General features: G+C 44.2%; 1 protein-coding gene across 1 annotated transcript in view; it reads left to right on the top strand.

Moving 5' to 3' along the window:
* Positions 1-12,765, top strand: part of KIAA1549L (KIAA1549 like) — a 317,368-nt gene that overhangs the window by 172,586 nt on the left and 132,017 nt on the right. The gene's annotated exons all lie outside the window — the stretch shown is intronic.

Below are 12,765 nucleotides of genomic sequence, written 5' to 3'. Positions count from 1 at the left end.
GATTTAAATGGTCTCAACCTCCCTTGAGGTCATCAGAGTGAAATACTAAAAAATACGAAAATTTGGAAAGGTTTGCCGGTTAAGGTTGTCCTAATTACTGGTCAGTTATTGGAGAAGGTCAGTTATACTGGTGAAGGTCAGTTACTGGTGGTTCATTGTGTTTTCTGTCATTGAGTTAGGCCATCATGAGGTTTTTAAACTTATAAATGACCCTATCTGAGAGATCAGAAGGATGCTAAGGTGTAGGGGGAGGAGAGAAACTCCAAGTCTCATTGATTTATTTCTCTTGATGCAGATGTTCTTCTATATGTGTGGTGTCCTAGTCCATAAGAGGAGGTCAATGTCTGTCCCATCTGCTACACATGGGCGGTGATGACAGAATTGGAAGGCGATGAGGCCTTTATTTATAATACTGAAAATTTATGAACAACCTGTATCCTAACAGTTAGGGGATGGTTAAACAAATTATGGTATCATCTTAGTGGAAATAATTAGAGCCTTATCCAATATGGAAACATGCCTTAATACAATGCTATAATAGACAAGAAGCAGGTGCAAATTTGGATGTGCAGTGTAATCATAGGTCTGAAAACCGAGCAAACCCAAGCTTTTCCAAGAATAAAGTCCATAAGTACAACTCATCACAGTATGAATCCTGGTTTTCTTGATTAACTGGACATGTACTTGGAGAAGGCTGAGGGTAGCATGGGGTTATTTTAGCTTGCCCTCTACTTTTCCATCTTCCATTTTCTGAATATTCTATAATGATCACATAGATCAAGGATTTTGAAAAAACAGTGAAATTTATTACTGCTATAAAGGGGGAAGATCAACTTTATTTTTAAACCTGTTTTACAAAGATTTGAAAGCAATAAACTTAAAGAAAAGAAGAAGAAAACAGCTGTGAAAGATCTTTGAAAGTTAAAATGCTTCTGTTGAAGCAGTAAACAGAACTTTCTCTTTGCTGGCATCACTTCAAGGAATGGCAATTTGATTCTATTAACTGGCGCATTTCGTTTTAAAAAGCCCCAAGAGAAATCATCTTAGGCAAGAATATCCCAGGCACCAAACAGGACTGCAGGGTGAGGGGTGGATGCTTCAGCATAGCAATGATGCTTAATCCATCTCTTTTGACCTTCTGGGTATCGAAGCTTGACAGGTCTCGATGATTTAGAGTGGTGCTCAGTAATGTTTGTTGAAGAGGCACCAAGGAGACAGACTCATCATCAGACAGGAAGGGGCAGCTACTATGTGGGTTGCAGTCTGTTGGGGGTCCTCCTGGGAGGATGGAGTCCACCCCAGACCTGGAGATGGAGGGAGACTTACTTTTCCCCATGTGGAATAGAGCCCTGGATCCGAGGTCAAGGGGGTGGAGTCGTATGTGGCTATAAGGTAACTCTCAACATGACCTTGACCAAGGCAGCACTTGACCTCCCTGAACTTTGGTTTCTCCACCTGTAAAATGAGGGTGATAACAGGGACTGTGAGGAACAAGGTGGGATGAGGGTGTGACAGTATTATACAAACTATAAGCAGTTCCACAGTTATGTGGAGTCATAACGGTACATGATTTGAAGGCATTTTAAGTTATGACCAGTGTTCAGGTCCCCTGAGGTGGCTTCTGAGTACATCCATGCCTACCCAGAACTCAACAGATAATAATAATAATAGCTAGCAGTGTGTGCCTGGCACTGTTCTAAGAACTGGACATGTGCTACCTCATTGTAATCCTTAAAACAGTTTCATGGTACTGTGGGTGTCATAAAATAGGTACTGTGATTGTCTGTTGAGGAAACTGAGGCACAGAGAGGTTAAGTACCTCACCCAAGGTCACACGGCAAATGGAGGAGTGAGTGGGATTTGAATCCAGGCAGTCTGATGGAGGAACCTGGTGGGCTGCAGTCCATGGGGTTGCTAAGAGTCAGACACGAATGAGTGACTTCACTTTTACTTTTTACTTTCATGCACTGGAGAAGGAAATGGCAGCCCACTCCAGTACTCTTGCCTGGACAATCCCATGGACAGAGGAGCCTGGTAGGCTGCAGTCCATGGGGTTGCTAAGAGTCGGACACGACTGAGCAACTTCACTTTCACTTTTTACTTTCATGCATTGAAGAAGGAAATGGCAACCCACTCCAGTGTTCTTGCCTGGAGAATCCCAGGGACGGGGAAGCCTGGTGGGCTGCTGTCTATGGGGTCTCACAGATCGGACACGACTGAAGCGAGGTAGCAGGAGCAGCAGTCTGACTGTGGGGCCTGGTAGGAAGCTGCAGCTGTTTTTCTCTGACATACAAGGAAGATGAGTTTAGGGTATTTATTCGTTGATTGCCTTAGTTCCCTACATTTAAGAGCTGTTGAGGATCAGGCTTGCTTTCCTGTAAGTGCTCAGTGAGTCAGACTTGCTGGGAAGTGGGGAGCTGGACAGAGTAGATGCTTTCTTGACCTTGGTTATAAATGCAGCCTACTGCAGCATGTGTTAGGTCAACTAAGGAGGGCTGTCTTCTCCTCGGCGTTGCCAGCAGGCAGAGAGAGGAACAGTGCTGATTGGAAAAGGGTTATGGCTGGGTTACAAGAGTGGTTTTGAGGAAACCAGGAAGCAATACTGTGAACCTGAATTGAGGACACTCCATAAGTAGCAGACTCGGAGGGCTCTGGAAACAGCCCTGACCAGGAGGCTGACACAGCCCTGGGGACTGAAGAGAGAGGCTCAGGTGAGGAGTGGCAGCAGCAGAGACGCTGCTCTACCCTGGGGGCATCTGTGAGGTTAGAGTGTGCCCTGCACAGGCAGCAGCAGCATCACAGCCTGGGTCTGCATCTTATGTATAAGCACCAAGGATGATAAACGGGCGGTGCCAAGGGCCTCAGGAAGACAGAGGCCTGAGCAATTCATCATTGTGCATCTTGGTGTTCCCACGTGGGCCTCTGAGGTCTGGGGAGATGAGGGAGGTGCTGCTGCTGCTGCTGCTGCTGCTGCTAAGTCGCTTCAGTCGTGTCCGACTCTGTGCGACCCCGTAGATGTTAGCCCACCAGGCTCCCCCGTCCCTGGGATTCTCCAGACAACACTGGAGTGGGTTGCCATTTCCTTCTCCAATGCATGAAAGTGAAAAGTGAAAGTGAAGTCACTCAGTCCTGTCCGACTCTTAGCGACCCCATGGACTGCAGCCCACCAGGCTCTTCCGTCCATGGGATTTTCCAGGCAAGAGTACTGGAGTGGGTTGCCATTGCCTTCTCCAGATGAGGGAGGTAGTTTTCACCATTTTGACATTAGTCAGTGATAGACTTTATGTTCAAATGTGGCTAAGTATTTTCTTAACTTTTGGTGTTTTACCATGTTAGTGATCTGCTTCAGGGCTTCCTTGATGGCTCAGTGGATAAAGAATCTTCCTACAATGCAGAAGACGCAGGAGATACGGGTTTAATCCCTGGGTCGGGAAGATCCCCTGGAGGAGGAAATGGCAACCCATTCCAGTATTCTTGCCTGAAAAGTCCCACGGACAGAGGAGTCTGGCGAGCTATAGTCTGTAGGGTCGCAAAGAATCAGACACGACTGAGCACACACATTGGCATTGGCTGGACTCTTAGTTCAAGGCTAAGTTTAGCTGTTCTGGGACTGACTTCATGCAGACTTGCTGAGCAACAGACTTAACCTGTGCATGCAAGCTCATGCCTGTTATTATCGTCTGATACTTGGAGAGGAGTGACATCACTTTCCTGAGGCTCCATGAGAGTCATGGTTTTATTTAAACCTGGCTCAGATAAACTTGGTTTGAAATGGGTTTGTGTCAGTTGTCAGCTGAATAGCATTTGTATAATCACTCATTCTTGGTGCCTTGAGAAGGAAAGAACTGATTCAAGTTAACTTTTCATTATTTTGAGGGTTTCCTTTGTTTGCTTTCACTCATTCACAACATAAGTTGATTTCTGCTCTTTGTCTTTCTTCATCCAGAAGCTCCTTAAATCTCAACCATCTAAACTACTTCCCTTTACAGTTCTTGAGATTACCAGTCCCTTTGTGAGAAACACTGTCCAAGCAGAAAGTAATTGTTTCCTCATCCCTAGAAAGGGTGGTGTTTGTAAGTGTTTAGAAAGGATAGCCAGTCTGGGGCTTGTGCAGGAAGATGAAATTGCCTTTATCTCCCTCTGTAATGTGTGGGACATTGCTTTCTGTGCATTTTTTGAAGACCATTACTGTATTTTCAGCAAATACAGTGTTATAAGGAAAGAGGAGGTTGGAGAATCAGTGAGAGTTCATTGAGAAAAGTAAGAACTGAGTAATTTGATTAGACTAGTGTGCCTTTTTCCCCCCTTGAAAATAGAATTTAAACAGATGAGTACAACCTGTTTCGTAGCAACCTTCCAGCATGTCTGGCGCTATTTGCTGCTATGGCTTTGTTTCCGCTCTTGCAAAGCCTTGTGTTCTTTTCAAATAACTTCCTCTGCGTCTCAGGTACTGTGTTAGAATTTTTTATTTCACAACTTGTTCTCTGTGATAGTCCAAGCATATTAATTCATGCTTCCTTTCTGCTGCCTTGAGCACCCCTTCTCACCATCCTTTATGCTACGCTTCAGCCATGGGCCCTCATACTCCATGTCCTCTTCCTACAGCCCCATATGCCCTTCCACGGCGCCTTCCTTCCTACCTGTATCAGTTTTCAATTGTTGACTAACTACCACAAACTTTACAGCTTAAAACAACACACATTTATGATCTCACAGTTTCTGTGGGTCAAGAGTTGAGCACAGCTTATCTGGGTCCTTTGTACAAGGTCTCTTAAGGCTACCGTCATGGTGTCAGCCAGGCTGTATTCTCATCCAGAGGCTTGACTGGGGAAGAATCCACTTCCAAGTTCACCCAGGTTGGCAGAGTTCTTTTCCTTGTGGCCGCCAGATTGAAGGCCCTAGATTTTTGCTGGCTGTCTGCTGAAGGCCACTCTCAGTTCTGAAATGCCACCTGTAGTTCCTAGAGACTGCCCGCATTCCACCCTTAGCTCTTTGCTACACTTGCTTTCTCAGTGCGTGCATCCACGCTAAGTTGCTTCAGTTGTGTTCAATTCTTTGCGATCCTGTGGACTGTGCCCTGCCAGGCTCCTCTGTCCATGGGATTCTCCAGGCAAGAATAATGGAGAAGGTTGCCATGCCCTCCTCCAGGGGATCTTCCTGACCCAGAGATTGAACATGCATCTCCTGCATTGGCAGTTGGGCTCTTTACCACTAGCGTCACCCGGGAAGCCTGGCTTTCTCAGTATGGCCCCTTAACTCATCAGTCCGTCAAGGAGAAGGAGTCTGTTAGCAAGATATAATCGTATGGCTTATAAGCTGGTGGCTTAGTGGTAAAGAATCTGCCAGCTAATGCAGGAGATGTGGATTCGATCCCTGGGTCAGGAAGATCCCCTGGAGGAGGGCATGGCAACCCACTCTAGTATTCTTGCCTGGGAGATTCCACGGACAGAGAAGCCTGGAGGGCAACAGTCCATGGGGTTGCAGAGTTGGACATGACTTAGGGACTAAACAACAACAGCAAGAAGGAAATCACAAGGGTGACAGCCTGTCACCTTTGCCATAGTCTCTTGGTTAGAAGCATGTCACAGGTTCTGCTCATGTGCCAGGAGAAGGGTCACACAAAAGCATGACCACCGAGAGAGAGGGAGCACAGGGTTGCCTTAGAGCCTGTCCAACTCACCACCTCTACCAGTTTTCTGCTTCACTTCCTTCTTTTGAGTGTGTTTCAATCTCTCTGTAATTTGGTTTTGCCTTACTTCTAATTTACTTTTCCTTCTTCTAAATATATACCACCTACCTCTCATTTCCCCCTCAAAATTTTTCTTCCCTTCTTCTTCTTCAATGATGCCTCTTTAATTAATATAGAAATATTTTTATTAGCATAGACAAAGTTCTAAAGTCTTGAGTATAAAGCAGAAGGCTTCTTAACTATTTTTTGGCTTCTGAATCCTTTTTTTTTTATTTTAAAATTTCTTTTATTGACATATAGTTGATTTACAATGTTGAATTAATTTCTTCTGTATAGCAAAGTGATTCAGATACGTGTGTGTGTGTGTGTGGTTTATCATGGGTTTAAGAATCTAATCAAGCGTATAGTAACTCACTCCCAGAAGTGAGGGACACAGCACTGTCCTGCTTCAGTTATTATTTCTGCACAACATACCTCCCCAAACGAAGTGCTCTAAAACAACAACTATTTTGTTGTGCTCATGGTTTCAGGAATTCAGAGCACAGTGGGGATGACTTGTCTCTACTTTTTGATGCCTGGGGCCTCTGTAGGGAAGATCCAAACAACCGTGGTGATTCTGATGGTTGGGGGCTAGAATTATCTGGAGGCTTTTTCATTCACTTGTCTGTCCATGGGCTGAGATGACTGGGAAGCTTGGCTTAGCTGGGACTGTTGCCTGGAGTACTTACAGGGTTGGATCTCTCCACAGGGCTTGGGCTGCTCATAGAGTAGTGTTTGGGTTCCAGGAGGAACAGTAAAGGAGGATATGAAGGGGAACATTCCAAAGACCAAGCTGCTTTTTATGATGTTAGCTTCAGAAGTCGCATGGCATTACTTCTGTCACACTCTAATTGGTTGAACAGTTTCAAGTCCAAGGGGACATAGACTCTACCTCTCAATGAGAGGCATGTAGGAGAATTTGCAGCCATTAGAAAAAAGATTACCACAAACACACATATATAAAAAAATCTATTGTCCTGAACTCTGAGAATTGAAAGGGATCCAGAAGGATTATCCATTTCAATCTCCCACTGTGGCTTAGCTCCTCTTTACAACTTTTCTGTCATTGCATACCTGGACCACAGCAGGCATTTCCTTATTGGTCTCCTGTCGGCCACTCTTGCCTCGTACGGTGCAGTCTGTTCTTCATCCTGTAACCTGAATGATTGTTCTGAAACACATTTGCTCCTGTACACCCCCCACCTTCACCTCCGTTCCTTCGCATTCATCTTTGAACTAATGTCTGTGACACTCTGATGGTTTGATCATCAACTACCTCTTCAGCTGTATCTTGTGCCATGTCCACTCGTGTTTTCCTTGATCTCACTACGGTTACTAGAGTCGGACACGACTGACGTGACTTAGCAGCAGCCGCAGCATACTATTTATGCATCTTCCTGCGACAAGGTTTCTGCAAATGCTCCTCTCTACATGGAATGTTTTTCCCTACCCTCATGGCTTGATTAACTTCTACTTATTCTTTGGATCTTGGCTTGATAGTTACTTTCTCAGTGATGTGCTTTCTGACCTCCCCCATCAGGTCACATCCTCTTGTTGCCTGCTCTTAAGGACTATGTATCTTTCATCTGTAACATATATCGTTTTTATACTTGTGAGAATATTTGATTTAACTCCTTATCTCCCATAAGACTACGATGTCCATGGAGCCAGAGATCATGTATGTTTTTTATCATTTGTCTTTATGCCTTACATGCTGCTGCTAAGTCACTTCAGTCGTGTCCGACTCTGTGCGACCCCATAGACGGCAGCCCACCAGGCTCCCCTGTCCCTGGGATTCTCCAGGCAAGAACACTGGAGTGGGTTGCCATTTCTTTGTCCAATGCATGAAAGTGAAAAGTGAAAGTGAAGTTGCCCAGTCGTGTCTGACTCTTAGCGACCCCATGGACTGCAGCCTACCAGGCTCCTCTGTCCATGGGATTTTCCAGGCAAGAGTACTGGAGTGGGGTGCCATTGCCTTCTCCAATGCATGAAAGTGAAAAGTGAAAGTGAAGTCGCTCAGTCGTATCTGACTCTTAGCGACCCCATAGACTGCAGCTTACCAGGCTCCTCTGTCCATAGGATTTTCCAGGCAAGAGTACTGGAGTGGGGTGCCATTGCCTTCTCCGTATGCCTTACATACAGACATTATAAATATTTTTCTTAAGTATGAAAGATTTTTTTATTTTAGGAGTGAAAAAATTTAATGCGGTCTAAGAATTTATCATTTTCTTGCTAGCCTACATTCCTGTTGTAGTTCATAATGAACTCCAGTCAACCCTACCTACAGGTAACATAAACTATCCTTAAAGGAAAGCTCCCACGTTCTGTTCTTATCCAGGTAATATGTGTATTAAAAGCAAGACTTTATATTTAATCTTAATTTATAATCTTCCTTCAATAATAATTTCAGTTAGTTAACATGTCTTTGAAGTATTTCTCTGGAGTTCTTAATATCACTTATTCTTTTGAATTTGCTATCATTTGCTAATTCAATGAGCATGTTTTCTTCTTTAGCTTTATGTATATCTTTTTTTTTTTTTTTTTTTTGAGTAACCAACTTCTGAGGTCAAATATATTTGAGAAATAAACTAAACATATTTCGTTAAATATGCTTGATCAATTTTGGCCAAAGTTTAATTAAACCATCCAACATCAATTTGTTGAATTTTTGCTACATCCTACCTGGCCTGCCTCTTGAGAAACCTATATGCAGGTCAGGAATAAACAATTAGAACTGGACATGGAACAACACACTGGTTCCAAATAGGAAAAGCAGTATGTCAAGGCTGTATATTGTCACCCTGCTTATTTAACTTCTATGCAGAGTACATCATGAGAAACACTGGGATGGAAGAAGCACAAGCTGGAATCAAGATTGCTGGAGAAATATCAATAACCTCAGATATGCAGATGACACCACCCTTATGGCAGAAAATGAAGAGGAACTAAAAAGCCTCTTGGTGAGAGTGAAAGAGGAGAGTGAAAAAACTGGCTTAAAGCTCAACATTCAGAAAACTCAGATCCTGGCATCTGGTCCCATCACTTCATGGGAAATAGATGGGGAAACAGTGGAAACAGTGTCAGACTTTATTTTTTGGGGCTCCAAAATCACTGCAGATGGTGACTGCAGCCATGAAATTAAAAGACACTCCTTGGAAGGAAAGTTGTGACCAACCTAGATAGCATATTCAAAAGCAGAGATGTTACTTTCCCAACAAAGGTCCGTCTAGTCAAGGCTATGGTTTTTCCAGTGGTCATGTATGGATGTGAGAGTTGGACTGTGAAGAAAGCTGAGCGCCGAAGAATTGATGCTTTTGAACTGTGGTGTTGGAGAAGACCCTTGAGAGTCCCTTGGACTGCAAGGAGATCCAACCAGTCCATTCTGAAGGAGATCAGCCCTGGGATTTCTTTGGAGGGAATGATGCTAAAGCTGAAACTCCAGTACTTTGGCCACCTCATGCGAAGAGTTGACTCGTTGGAAAAGACTCTGATGCTGGGAGAGATTGGGGGCAAGAGGAGAAGGGGACGACAGAGGATGAGATGGCTGGACGGCATCACTGACTCTATGGACGTGAGTCTGAGTGAACTCAGGGCGTCGGTGATGGACAGGGAGGCCTGGCGTGCTGTGATTCATGGGGTTGCAAAGAGTTGGACACGACTGAGCAACTGGACTGAACTGAACTGAGGTGCTCTTTTGTTTTCTGGATGATGGGACTCAGCTTTTATTTAAATGTTGATGTATATGGGAATATGTCCATTTAAGTTCCAAATCCACTCTGATACCAGTTTCTGAATAGGTTAGGGTAAGTTAGGTTATGCTACCACAACAAACAACTCCCAAATTTCAGTGATTTAAAAGAGCAAAAGCTTATTTTTGGCTCATGCTACCTGTACACACTTTTACAAAGGCAGAGGGCCTTTGCTTATTATGGTCCCTAAGGAACCCATGCTGGCGGACCTGCAAACATTTTGAATATTAGTACGTTCCTCCTCTTCCTCCTCCTCCTTCTTAACTAATTCAGATATAATATTGCTAGTTGTTTTGTTTTGTTTTTCCTCCAAAGAAAGCAAGTTCTGGACAGTCCTGCTGCAGTGTTTAAATGTTCTAGTTCAGAAGTGACACTTGTCACTTCTGCTCACAACTCATTGGCCAGCACTAATCGTATGGCCCCACCCAACCCCAGAGGTATCCGGGAAGTGCAGTCCTTTTATGTGCTCTGAAGGTAGAGAGCCAGAAGCATATGGTGAATAGCATTAATGACTGGTAGGTGTGAGTATAGCATACGCTTCTCAAAACTGTTAGCTTGTTGAAACTTTTCTTCATGAGGCATCTTGGGACATTCTGTTTTGTAAGGGATAGCTTGGGAAACACTGGATTCTAGTCTAGAAACAGCAAGGTTTAGCAGAGGCAAGTCCCACTAGAGACTGTTTCTTTATTTTAGCCTCCTTTGGTTGTGGCAATTCAGTTAATTACAAATCCCCTTGTAGTCATCCTCTAACACCCACTTCCCCTTCCTGTTTGTAAGATTTTTATGAAAGAGTTTGCAAAAAATCTTTCTGAAAGCAAAAACTACTCTGCCTGTTGCATCCTTTTTGACTTAAAAGGGTACTTGTTTGTAACCAGTTTAATTTGGTATGAGTCTTGAATCTGTGAGTTGAGCCCCTGGTTGAATTTATTTCAATGAGAGTACAAAAGAAGAAATCCTACATAGATTTCACCTGACATGCAAGTAGTAAAAATGGATTCTAACGTGTTACTGGAAAATACCAAAATGCACAAACTACACTAGAAGGATGTTCTATTCACTCATGTAAGTACCACCTACATGCATAGCCAGACAAGACTGTGTGACAAGTGTGAACCTGAGTCTATCTAGGAGGTAAGCATCATGAACAAAAGGACCGAGACATGGCAGTAGCATCAGCCTTCCGTGTAAAATTGCAACCAATTTTATTTCCTTAGGCTGAGTGCAGTAACAGAAACGCAATTTCCATAGCAAACCGTGAGACAGTTCCCAAGGAGTGCAGTTATCTTAATGAAATGCTGTGTAGACTTTTGGTCCTATAGCTGTATATGCATTTGCTGATTATTGCTGTATAAAGGGAGGAAGCTTTGGGTCCTGCACAAAGGAAATTTTAGAGATTCTGATCTCATAATAAGGAGTCACAGAGGCTAAGTTTGCCCTTTGTCCTTAAACTGTTTCCAACTTAAAAAATGAAACTGAATATTTCAGAAGATCATCACTGTTTAGCTTTTGTGATTCAGTATATTTCATTTTCTAAAAGATCAAGTATTTGAAGGTTTTGGCTTTGGTTGTTAGGTTTTCAGGTAGCAGGATAGAGTGGAGCTGGAGTGAAGACTAGAACTGGTGGTTTGGAGAAACAGTTAGGAAGAAGACACTGCAGTGGGAGTGAGGAAGCCTCGTGTCTGGACCTGCTTCTGTCCCTGATGGGTTATGTGGTTTCTGCCAATGGTGTCCCCTCTCTGGGCCATAGTGTCCTCTTTTGTTAAGCAAATAAGCAAACAAAAACACAGGGACTTAGATCCTGTAATGACCATTCCAATGACTGCTCAACTGTTTAGTGATTTTTTTTTTTTTTAGTGTTTGTTTAGTGCTTTTCTTCTTGGGGAGCCCTTCCTTCCACCTCCGTGATACCCTGTGTTCCTTCCAGTCGCCCCATAGGGCAGTTGGAGTGTGCTTGTTGCCTTTACTCTTGCAACAACAGTTCACAGATACACACAACAGCTGCGGGTGGCTGGAGGGTGCGCACAAGCCCAGGTCTTCTGACTTCAGCTCTTGGTTTGTCTGCTTCTACCAGATGGGTGTAACTTAAAAAAAAAATTTATTGGCTGTGTTGGGTGTTCATTGCTGCACATGGGCTTTCTCTAGTTAGGGCAAGCGGGGCCCACTCTTTCCTTGTGGTACGTGGGCTTCTCGTTGCAGCAGCTTCTCCTTGCGGAGAACGGGCTCTAGGCACAAGCGCTTCAGTAGTTGTGGCACACGGGCTTAGTTGCCCCACGACAAGTGGGATCTTCCCGGACCAGGGATCAAACCCCTGTCCCCAGCATTGGCAGGCGAAGTCGTAACCACTGGACCACCAGGGAAATCCCTGAGTCTAACTTTTTTTAGCCAATAATGTAGAAAGCTCTAGGAGTACCTCCTCTTTGTTATTTTTTATTTAAAATATTACTTAAGGGCACTGAGCCCCCTCTGGGGTCATCAGCACCATTGGCACTGCCGTGGAAAGGGGATCAGAGAGGATCCTCAAGCAGGAGGTCCTCCCAAGCGTGGAATTCCCAGCTTTCTGATCGGTTATTTCTTTGCCTCCTTTCCCACGGAGTCACATTTCATGCCCTGTCTCCTCGCCTTTCCGCCTGCGGTTTTGCACATTTGCGCTGACAGTTCTGGTTTCTCTGCAGGTGCTGGTAGTGACCCCAGGCCTTGTGAGAGCTGTCTGTGGTCCTGGGTGGGATACGAACAGTTTTTCTCTTGGAAATAGCCTAATTTGAAGGAAATCCCCTTTGCTGTTTGACATGGTGTGAACCATAGCATCAGGAATCCTTTTAAATCCAACAAGATATTAATAAATCAGTCTTCTGGGTGCCATCTCTCCAAACACAGGCAACTTCAGTTGTTGCTCTTAAGATGCCCTAAGAATAAAAGATCTGCATTCAGACACACAGTCCTTCCCTTTTGTACTGAGGATTCTTGGATGAGGTTTATTTTGGTGTCCTTGGCCATGGCAGGGAGCCATTCAGTTTTGGTTTTCTAGGCTGTGAGTTTCACAGTCCAACCCTTGTCGGTGGAACAGATAAGAGATTTAAAACGCACAAGTATCTTCCACATCTTTGCTTAAGCATCACCTCATCAGTGGCTATCTCTCACCAACGCTGCCGTGTAGCTTAGCTGCAGCATCGGCCTATCTGTAATGACCTAAGTTATCGTTTGAATGTGTTTAATGAGTCTTAATGAATGTTTAATGGCGTGGAAGCTCTATGAGGTCCAAGGGCTACTTCTCTTCCTACCCTTCTCTCC

The sequence above is a fragment of the Bubalus bubalis genome, chromosome 16, assembly GCF_019923935.1.
Source record: "Bubalus bubalis isolate 160015118507 breed Murrah chromosome 16, NDDB_SH_1, whole genome shotgun sequence".
Taxonomy (NCBI): domain Eukaryota; kingdom Metazoa; phylum Chordata; class Mammalia; order Artiodactyla; family Bovidae; genus Bubalus; species Bubalus bubalis.
This window is presented reverse-complemented; position numbering and strand designations above follow the sequence as displayed.